Here is a 9,857-nt window from a genome sequence, read left to right as displayed (position 1 = left end):
CCACTCGTGATCAATTATGCATTAAACCATTAAACCATATTTTTTTCTTTTTTTTCTTTTTTCTTTTTTTTTTCAATTTCTGAGCAAGTGCGTTTCGCTCCATCTTGCTCAACCATAGACTACTCGTATACAATACGAGCCGGCTACTAGCCATTTGACGCCTAGCCACAACTAGCAATGAATTCCAATTTTTTTTTCAATTTTTATCTTTTCATGTCTTTTATCATTAAGAGCCTAGCATGCATTCTAAGTATAAGCAATAGATTAACCTCAAAAACCATCAAACCATGACAACAATCTAGTCCTTAAGCATACTCTAAGGCTTAGTGAAATTACAAGTGTTTCTAGCATGCATATTAACCTAACAAGATTTAACATCACTTTAACGCTATCACTACACTCGCATCAATATCACATATTAATCGGTAAAGCAACACAAAGGGATCATGGTATATGCATGAGCTATATGACATGATAAATAAAGCTATAAATCCTTAAAAAAAACTATATGGCAAAAATATTTAACCATATGAACTAAACTAGCATGAAAATGCAACTACATGACACACACACAAATATGTTCCTTAACTACCACCCCCAAACTTAAAATCTTCACTTTCCCAGTGAAGGTAATAGAAAGGAACACAGGGTATACCTACTCAGTCGAGTCATCATCATCACCCTCAGAGGGTGGAGTGTCAGGAGGTGGATAAGCAGAATCCTCACAAAAAATGGGCCACTAGATGTTAGCTCCAAGGCCTCTGAATGCAGTCCCAAGTGCCTGGGTGAGCTCCTCCGTAAACCGACTCTGCGACTCATATATCGCATTCATCCTCCTCGAAAGCCTCATGTACTGGACATCAGCCAATCCCGAACCATCTCCTTCCTGAGCTCTCGAAGAGCCTACCTCTCCCTGAGCCTAACTGGGCCTAGCCATGGTAGCAACAGCTGCTGGAACTCCTCCTGGAAGGTGATACACCAAACCACGTGACTCAGGCTCTCCATCCGTCCACTCCTCTTCATCGCGAAAGCAGGGAAACTACGATAATCATTGGATCCCCTTTTGAACTTCCACACTGTGCCTGGATGACAGAGAGTAGTAATAATCAAGTCCAAATCAAAGTCCTCAGGGGCCTTTGCATTCCAATGCTCCTCTTGTGGTTTTCTTTATCGCTGTCCAATCACCCGGCGAATCGCCTCGGGCTGATAATCAACAGTAAGCCCACGAATAACAGGAAACCCATTCTTGTCAGTCTTGGCGTTCGTATAGAAATCTCGAATGATACTCATCGGAACCGCCTCAGATGACTCGCAGAATGTAATCCATCCTTTCTCAGCAATCATCGGTAGCAACTCACATCCCTCTCTGATGGAAAGAACCCCCTCTCCCTCATAATAGGCTTAGTCAGAAGCTTGGTGTACTCTTCTTCAGCAGCCCTATCCAATAATCGGGGCCTCGCAACGGTATTCCTCGAAGAATCAGTAGCAGTCGGATTGGTGCTACTGCTGCTACCCACAGGTCGTGATCTCTTTGGGGCCATGAAAACTGAGAATAAGAGTTGGAGAGTTTGTGTTTGGTGTGTAGGAGAGATTTTGTAGAGTGAAAGTGTGTGGGATGTGTATGGATAGGTTGTATGTATTTATAGGGCAAAATTATGGTTAGATTTTGATTAGGAGTGGGGATTGTGGCAAGGTATGGGGGAAAATCGTGGGTTAATGGGTAAATTTTTTTGTGATTTTTTTTTAGGTTTTTGGATAAATTACTATATTCTAAGGTGTCCTATGGTCTCATATCTTGGGTTGCCTCCCAAGAAGCGCTTCCTTTACGTCATTAGCTTGACGTGGAGTTATGCAATCAAGTTGACAATAAAACGGCACTAACCACTTCACGGTTTGCCGTATCCCCATAATAGTGCTTCAATCTCTGACCATTTACTTTGAATGTTTGGCCCAGATCATTCTCAAAAATCTCCACCGCTCTATTTGGAAACACAGTTTTGACGATAAATGGTCCAGACCACCTTGATTTCAACTTTCCAGGAAAAAGTCGGAGACGAGAGTTGAATAGAAGAACTTGTTGCCCCAACACGAATGACTTAGGCGATAGCTTCCTGTCATGCCACCTTTTTACCTTTTCCTTGTACATTTTATTGTTTTCGTACGCTTGAAGTCGAAATTCATCAAGTTCATTTAACTGAAGCATTCGCTTCTTCCCAGCTGCATCTAGATCAAGGTTTAACTTCTTCAATGCCCAATAAGCCTTATGCTCCAGCTCCGCAGGTAAATGACATCCCTTACCATAGACAAGTTGAAACGGGGACATCCTAAGTGGAGTCTTGTATGCTGTTCTATAAGCCCAAACAACTTCATCGAGCTTCAAAGACCAATCTTTCCTTGACGGACAAATGACTTTCTCTAGAATGCGCTTGATCTCTCTATTAGACACTTCATCTTGACCATTAGTTTATGGATGATAGGCAGTAGCAATGCGATGATTCACATTATAACGTTGCATCATATAAGTGAACTTATGATTGCAGAAATGCGACCTTTCGTCACTTATGATAACTCGTGGTGTTCCAAACCATGTGAATATCTGCTTATGAAGAAAACTCAACACTACCTTTGCATCATTAGTCGGCAGAGCTTTGACTTCTACCCATTTAGAGACATAATCGACTGCCATCAAGATGTACTGATTATTGCAGGATGAGATAAATGGTCCCATGAAATTGATTCCCCAAACATCGAAGACCTCAACTTCAAGTAGCACATTTAAAGGCATCTCATCCTTTCTGGAAAGATTCCCAACTCTTTGGCAACAATCACACCTTAAAATGAACTGATGTGCATCCTTAAACAACGTAGGCCAGAAAAAACCTTCTTGAAAAATATGAGCTGTTGTCTTTTCACCACCATAATGTCCACCATAAACCGTGGAATGAAAGTCTCGTAATATCCCCTCCGTCTCACAGAATGGGATACATTACCTGACGATTTGGTCAGCTCCTTGTCTAAACAAATATGGTTCATCCCTTATGTACCACTTCACCTCATGCAGAAACTTCTTCTTTTGAGCCGCATTCATATTAGGAGGCATTATATTGCTAAGAAGATAGTTCACAATGTCTTCGAACCATGGCTCTTCCTCTTGAATTGCGAACAACTGCTCATCCGGAAAAGATTCGTTGATCAATGTCTTATCATGTGAAGTAGAATCGGGATTCTCCAATCTAGAGAGATGGTCAGCTACTTGATTTTCAGTACCCTTTCGATCCTTGATCTCTAACTCGAATTCCTGTAGTAAGAGAACCCAACGAATAAGTCTAGACTTCGAATCCTTCTTTGAGACTAGATAGCGGATGTCAGCGTGATCAATGAACAATGTCACCTTTGTCCCAAGTAGATAAGATTGAAATTTTTCGAAACCAAAAACTATAGCCAAGAGCTCCTTCTCAGTAGTAGTGTAGTTCAGTTGGGCTCCATTTAGCATCTTACTAGCATTGTAGAACACATGAAAGATATTAGTCTTTCGCTGCCCAAGTACTACTCCCACTGCATAATCACTTGCATCACACATCATCTCAAAAGGTTCTCTCCAATCAGGTGCCGTGATAACTGATGGGTGATTAAATTCTTCTTGAGAGTCTCGAATGCTGCCAAACATTTATCATCAAATTTGAAAGGCACATCTTTCTTGAGCAAGTTGCACAACGGCTTAGATATCTTAGAGAAGTCCTTGATGAAACGCCGATAAAAACCCACATGACCAAGAAAGCTACGGATTCCTTTCAAAGAAATAGGTGGCAGAAGATTTTCAATGATGCCCACCTTGGCTTTATCCACCTCAAGACCTTTACTAGAGACCTTATGCCCAAGAATGATGCCATGTTGCACCATGAAGTGACATTTTTCCCAATTGAGCACCATATTGGTCTCAACACACCATTGAGCACCAAACAGAGATTATTAAAGCATTCATCATACGAATGTCCAAAGACGGAGAAGTCGTCCATGAACACTTCGACATTATTTCCAATCATATCAGAGAATATGGCCATCGTGCATCTCTAAAAAGTGGCAGGTGCACCACATAAGCCAAAAGAAACTCCGCGAAAAGCAAACGTGCCAAATGGATAAGTGAAAGTAGCCTTCTCTTGATCTTCTGGTGCAACGCAAATCTGATTGTAGCCCGAATAACTATCCAGAAGACAATAATACTCATGACCAGCCAACCTATTAAGCATTTGATCTATTAATGGAAAAGGGAAGTGATCCTTCCTCGTGGCTTTATTCAACTTCCTGTAGTCCATGCATACCCTCCATCCTGTAACTGTTCGAGTGGAGATGAGCTGGTTCTTCTCATTTGCTGCCACAGTAATACTACCTTTCTTAGGTACACATTGCACGGGGCTCACCCAAGAACTGTCAGAAATAGGATATATGATTCCTGTATTCGGCCATTTTAGAATTTTTTTCTTTACCACTTCTTTCATGATAGGATTAAGCCTTTGCCGTTGCTCAACAGTCGGCTTGCTACCTTCCTTTAGCAGAATTTTATGTATGCAGTACGAAGGGCTGATCCCTTTTATATCTGCTATAGTCCATTCGATGGCCGATTTGAATACTCTCAGAATCCTCAAGAGCTTGTCCTCATCACTACCTGAAAGGTCAGATGTAATAATAACATGCAAAGTAGATGCATAACCTAAAAAAGCATACCTCAAGTGTTCAGGAAGTGGTTTAAGCTCCAAAGTAGGTGCTTCCTCAATAGATGGTTTGAGCTTTCCCTCAGCATTCTTGAGATCAGTATTACCAAGAGATTCAAATGGCATGTCTAACTTTCGTTTCCAAGGAGAAGCATTCAAATATTGTAACTGCTCATTGCCTTCATCATCTTCACTGTCAAAATCCCCCAATAAGGCTTTTTCTAAGGCATCAGACCTTAGCACATGATCAAGTTCTGAAGTAACTGCAGAATCGACCAAATCCACTTTGAAGCACTCCTCATCTTTCGTAGGGAATTTCATCGCATTGAACACATTGAATGTCACATCTTGCTCTTGCACCCTCATAGTGAGTTCACCTTTTTGCACATCTATCAAGGTACGGCCGTAGCCAAGAAAGGTCTTCCCAAGATTATAGGAATCTTCTTATCTTCCTCGAAATCCAGAATGACAAAATCTGTCGGAAAGATGAGCTTGTCCACCTTTACTAGCACGTCCTCCACGATGCCTCGTGGGTATGTAATCGAACGATCAGCCAATTGTAGAGACATGTAGGTGGGCTTCGGATCAGGAAAATTCAGCTTTTTGAAGATAGACAACGACATCAGATTGATGCTTGCTCCCAAATTGTAAAGGCACTTGTCAAATGACAACTTGCCAATGGTGTAAGGAATGGTGAAGCTACCTGGATCCTTAAGCTTTGGAGGTAACTTTTGTTGCAGCACGACACTACACTCTTCCGTTAGGAAAAGGTATGTTGATGTGAAGTTTCTTGAACACCTCCAGAAACTTACCAAATTGCTTGTCCAGCTTTTATTTTTGCAATCGCTTAGGAAAAGGTGGTGGAGGATAGAGCTGTTTCTCCCCTGTATTACCCTCAGGCAGAGTGTGTTCAATAGTAATGTGTTCAATAGTAGTCTTCCTTGGTTCCCTCTCTTTCTCCTTTTGCATTCCTTCTTCATCTACAACTTCAACTTCTACATCTTTTGCTTTTTCAGCATCAGCAACTTTGCTAGACCTTAAGGTGACAGCTTTAACTTGCTCTTTAGCTTCCTTCCTGTCTGGCACTTCAGTATCACTGGGAAGTATGCCAGGTTGACAATTTAGCAAGGCATTGGCTATTTGTCCAATTTAATTTTCCAAGGTCTTGATAGAAATAGCCTGACTTTTCCACAACAGCTTTAACTCCTCGAAATCAGCACTAGAAGGTGGAGCAGCACCCCCTTGTTGAAGATATGGTTGCCTTTGAGCAAATTGCCGAGGTTGCTGGAATCCAGGTGGATTAAACTGTTTATTTGCAACTTGCTGATATGACTGCTGAACAACATTCTAATTATTGCTCCGGCTGAAATTGGGATGATTTCTGTTATTAGGATGATAAGTAGCGGGCACATGCTGCTTCTGTTTCTGGAAATTGTTCAAATATTGAACATATTCATTAACAAGAGAACACTGATCCGTAGCATGGGAGGCTGCAAAAAGCTCAGAGACACTAGATAATTGATTTACGCCATAGTTGGTTAAAGAATCGACCTTCATAGTCAGCGCCGTGAGCTGTGCTGTAATAGCTGTAGCTGCATCAACTTCCAGAATACCTGCTACTTTCCCATGAATCATCCTTTGAGTTGGGTTTTGATACTCATTTGCATCCATAGTTTCAATGAGAATATAGGCCTCAGTATAGCTTTTGGCCCACAAGGCGCCTCCAGAAGCTGCATCGAACATGGGTCGAGATTGGACCCCCAAACCATTGTAGAAACCAGTGATCACCATGCAGTCAGGCATCCCATGATGTGGACACTTTCTCAACATCTCTTTGTAGCGCTCCCAATCTTCGCACATAGATTCTCCTGGTTGCTGCGCAAATTGAGTAAGAGCACTCCTCATAGCTGTAGTTCTGGCCATTGGATGGAACTTCACCAAAAATTTTCGCGCAAGATCTTCCCAAGTAGTGATGGACCCAGCTGGTAAAGAATGTAACCAGTCCTTAGCTTTGTCTCTCAGAGAGAATGGGAAAAGCCTCAGCTTGATAGCCTCATCAGTGACACCATTATATTTGAAAGTACTACAGATCTCGAAAAAATTCCTGATATGCATGTTGGGATCTTCAGTCGCAGCCCCTCCGAAAGAAACAGAATTCTGCACCATCTGAATAGTGCCCGGCTTGATTTCAAAAGTATTGGCCTGAATAGCCGGATGAATGATGCTTGACTGAATGTCATCAATTTTAGGCCGAGAAAAGTCCATAAGAGCTGGATCAGCTTGAGCTAGACGATCACCAATTATTTCAGGTTCTTTCTTTTCACTCTCTTTATCCGAATCTTCAAAAACTATCTTCTCCGGAGAGTCAAGAGCTTTATCTGTTTCCTCAGCTTTATCCAGATTTCTCTTGCGAGTGCGAGAACGTGTTTGCATAAATGCTCGCTAGAGTACCTAAAACATAACCGAAAGCAGTAAGTAACAAGTCTTAATCAATGAATCCTAATGACCACTGATGGCAAGTACATAAACTAAACAAATAAAACCGAGTCCCCGGCAGCGGCGCCAAAAACTTGTGAGGCACAAAGCATGCGCTAAATAAATCATGCAAGTATACGTGTTCGCAAGTAATATAGAATGATTTCTAGTTCGTTCCCATAGAGACTCTGATTAATTAGATTTAATTATCACTTACTCACCAATGTATGATTATTCTTCAATGCCAAGACAATAACAATTATAGTTGGAAAACTAATAATTACTACAAGAATTAAACACTTGAATTAACAATATTGAACACACATGAGATTCTAACTTCATTACTACTTCATTCAATAGTTATTGTTATTAACCTTAGCATGTAATGGTGATGATATTAATCGAACAACACGAAACTGATAAATGCCAACTTTCATTGTACGAATACCATTCTACAAAGCATCCACAATTAAGATAGAAGTTGAATAGGCATAAATTATGTTGAGACCCTATATGTCTATAAAATTTGACAATATAACGATTTAAGCGTAAGTTATTCATGATGATTACACAGGGCAAGTAAAACGGTTAGAGTTACCCACTAATCATGCATACAATATATGAACCTATGCTAGCATGGAAAGTTCTAAATCTCAAGATTCACTGTCGCTTCACAAGAGATTAACAGGTTATCTTACATGTTCACGAAGCATATAAGACGAATAAGCACAACCTATACTAGATATCATACAATCATCACATACCAAGGTATTAAACAATTAACTAAAGAATTCCATAATAAATCCGCTAGGATCCCATGATCACGATTAGCCCATAATATAACTCATCGTCACCATGGGTTCATATGAAAGTATGATAATAACACAACGATATAAAGCTAATAAAAATACTTAATAAATAATGAAGTAAGTCAAAAAAGTATTAAGGTTCAAGCATAAAGAAAACTAGCATCCACTGTTACAACGAGTTAAAAGAATCACAAGATAAACGTATGCTTCCTCTTCTTCGATGTTGCGTGCTAAAACGGTCTTCTTAATCTTCTTGCCTTTGCTCTTGATCTTGATGAAGAAAACGTCTTCCCATAAGGTTTATATAATAGCCCAAGAGAAACAGCGCCAACAGAAGCCCAATTGTACTCGAATTAATAAAATCCAGATTCTGAAATTCCGCACGCACGCGGTCGCCTGCTGTCTCCACGCGGCCGCTTGCTGGTAGGCGGTCGCCTGCTCCTAGCGCGCAGTCGCCTGCTCCTAGCCCTTCTGGAAAATACTTTATTTTGCTTCTGGTTTTGCTGATTTCTTCGCTCATCACCCCTAGACTGACTCCAAGCACTTCCTTAAGCTTTATTTGATGAAAACTACCTATCTAAGCAAGTTATACCCTCAAATGCAAAAACACTAGAAAACACGTCAAATACACAAAATACTTGAGTTCAAGACACCAATTCAAGCCGTTATGAGACGCTCTAAGTTGTATAAAATGCCACTTATCACTTATTCTCATAGTTATAGTTTTTAGTTTAATATTCTTAGTTATAAACAACCTCACGGCCTTATCGTCTTAGCATTGAATAATAATCGTACATTGTTGCTTAAGTGCGTGAATTAATTATTTAACCAATACAGTCTTTGTGGGAACGAACTAGAAAATATTCTATACTACTTGCGAACTCGTATACTTGCGTGTATTATTAGTGCATGTTTAGCGACTAACAAGTTTTTAGCGCCGCTGCGGGGGAGTACAGTGTTAATTGATAGTTTATGTGCTTTCCATCAGTGGTCGTTAAAGTTCATTGACTCAGACATTATTACTTATCTCTTCCCTTGTATTATTTCAGGTACTCTAGTGAGGGTGTATGCATACGCATTCGCGTACTTGTAATAGAACATTGGATAAATCTGAGGAAGAAGTTGTGGTAGTTCGTAAGGAAGTTTTTGAGGAAGAAAAGAAGGTAGAAGAAGAAGAGAAAGTCGAAGAACCAGTTGTAATCGCGATGGGAGATCAAGCAGAAAATTCGAAGGCTTTGATGGACTATTCTCAGCCTAAGATTAATGACATTTAGTCAAGCATGATTCAGATGATACATATTTGTGGGTTCTCCTAAAGAAGATCTCAACATGCTCATTAGGGATTTCATCGAGATCTGCGATACTTTCAAATTTAATGATGTGACTGAAGATGCTATCAAGCTATGCCTTTTCCCATTTTCTCTGAGGGACAAGGCTAAGTGCTGGTTACACTCTCTACCAGCAGGATCTATCACCACTTAGGAGGATCTCGCGCAAAAGTTTCTCACTAAATTCTTCCCCATGGTGAAGACTGTTGTAATCAGGAATGCTCTTACCCAGTTTGCTCTATAGACAGGGGAATCTCTATGTGAGGCTTGGGATCGATATAAGGAGATGCTAAGGAAGTGCCCACACCATGGCATGCCTGATTGGATGATTATTAATTGCTTCTATAATGGATTGGGTGCTACTTCTAGACCCATGCTTGATGCAGCATCAGGAGGAGTCTTGTGGGCTAAGAGCTACGATGAAGCTTATGAACTTATTGAACTGATGGCTTCTAATGAGTACCAGAATCCTTCCCAAAGACTGACTCAGGGGAAAGTCGCAGGAATTCTGGAGTTAGACGCAGCTACTGCTATCG

At 40.6% G+C, this 9,857-nt stretch overlaps 2 non-coding genes across 2 annotated transcripts; one reads left to right on the top strand and one right to left on the bottom strand.

The window, feature by feature from the left end:
* Positions 1-6,510: 6,510 nt before the first annotated feature.
* On the top strand, positions 6,511-6,618 carry LOC141662946 (small nucleolar RNA R71). Its single transcript, XR_012551045.1, has one exon. It is a non-coding gene; the product is annotated as a small nucleolar RNA R71 (small nucleolar RNA).
* A 2,911-nt stretch (positions 6,619-9,529) lies between these two features.
* Positions 9,530-9,636, bottom strand: LOC141662189 (small nucleolar RNA R71). Its single transcript, XR_012550314.1, has one exon. It is a non-coding gene; the product is annotated as a small nucleolar RNA R71 (small nucleolar RNA).
* Positions 9,637-9,857: the final 221 nt, after the last annotated feature.

The sequence above is a fragment of the Apium graveolens genome, chromosome 5 (genome assembly GCF_009905375.1).
Source record: "Apium graveolens cultivar Ventura chromosome 5, ASM990537v1, whole genome shotgun sequence".
Lineage (NCBI taxonomy): Eukaryota > Viridiplantae > Streptophyta > Magnoliopsida > Apiales > Apiaceae > Apium > Apium graveolens.
The sequence above is the reverse complement of the archived record's forward strand: the minus strand, read 5'-3'. Positions and strand labels throughout refer to the sequence as shown.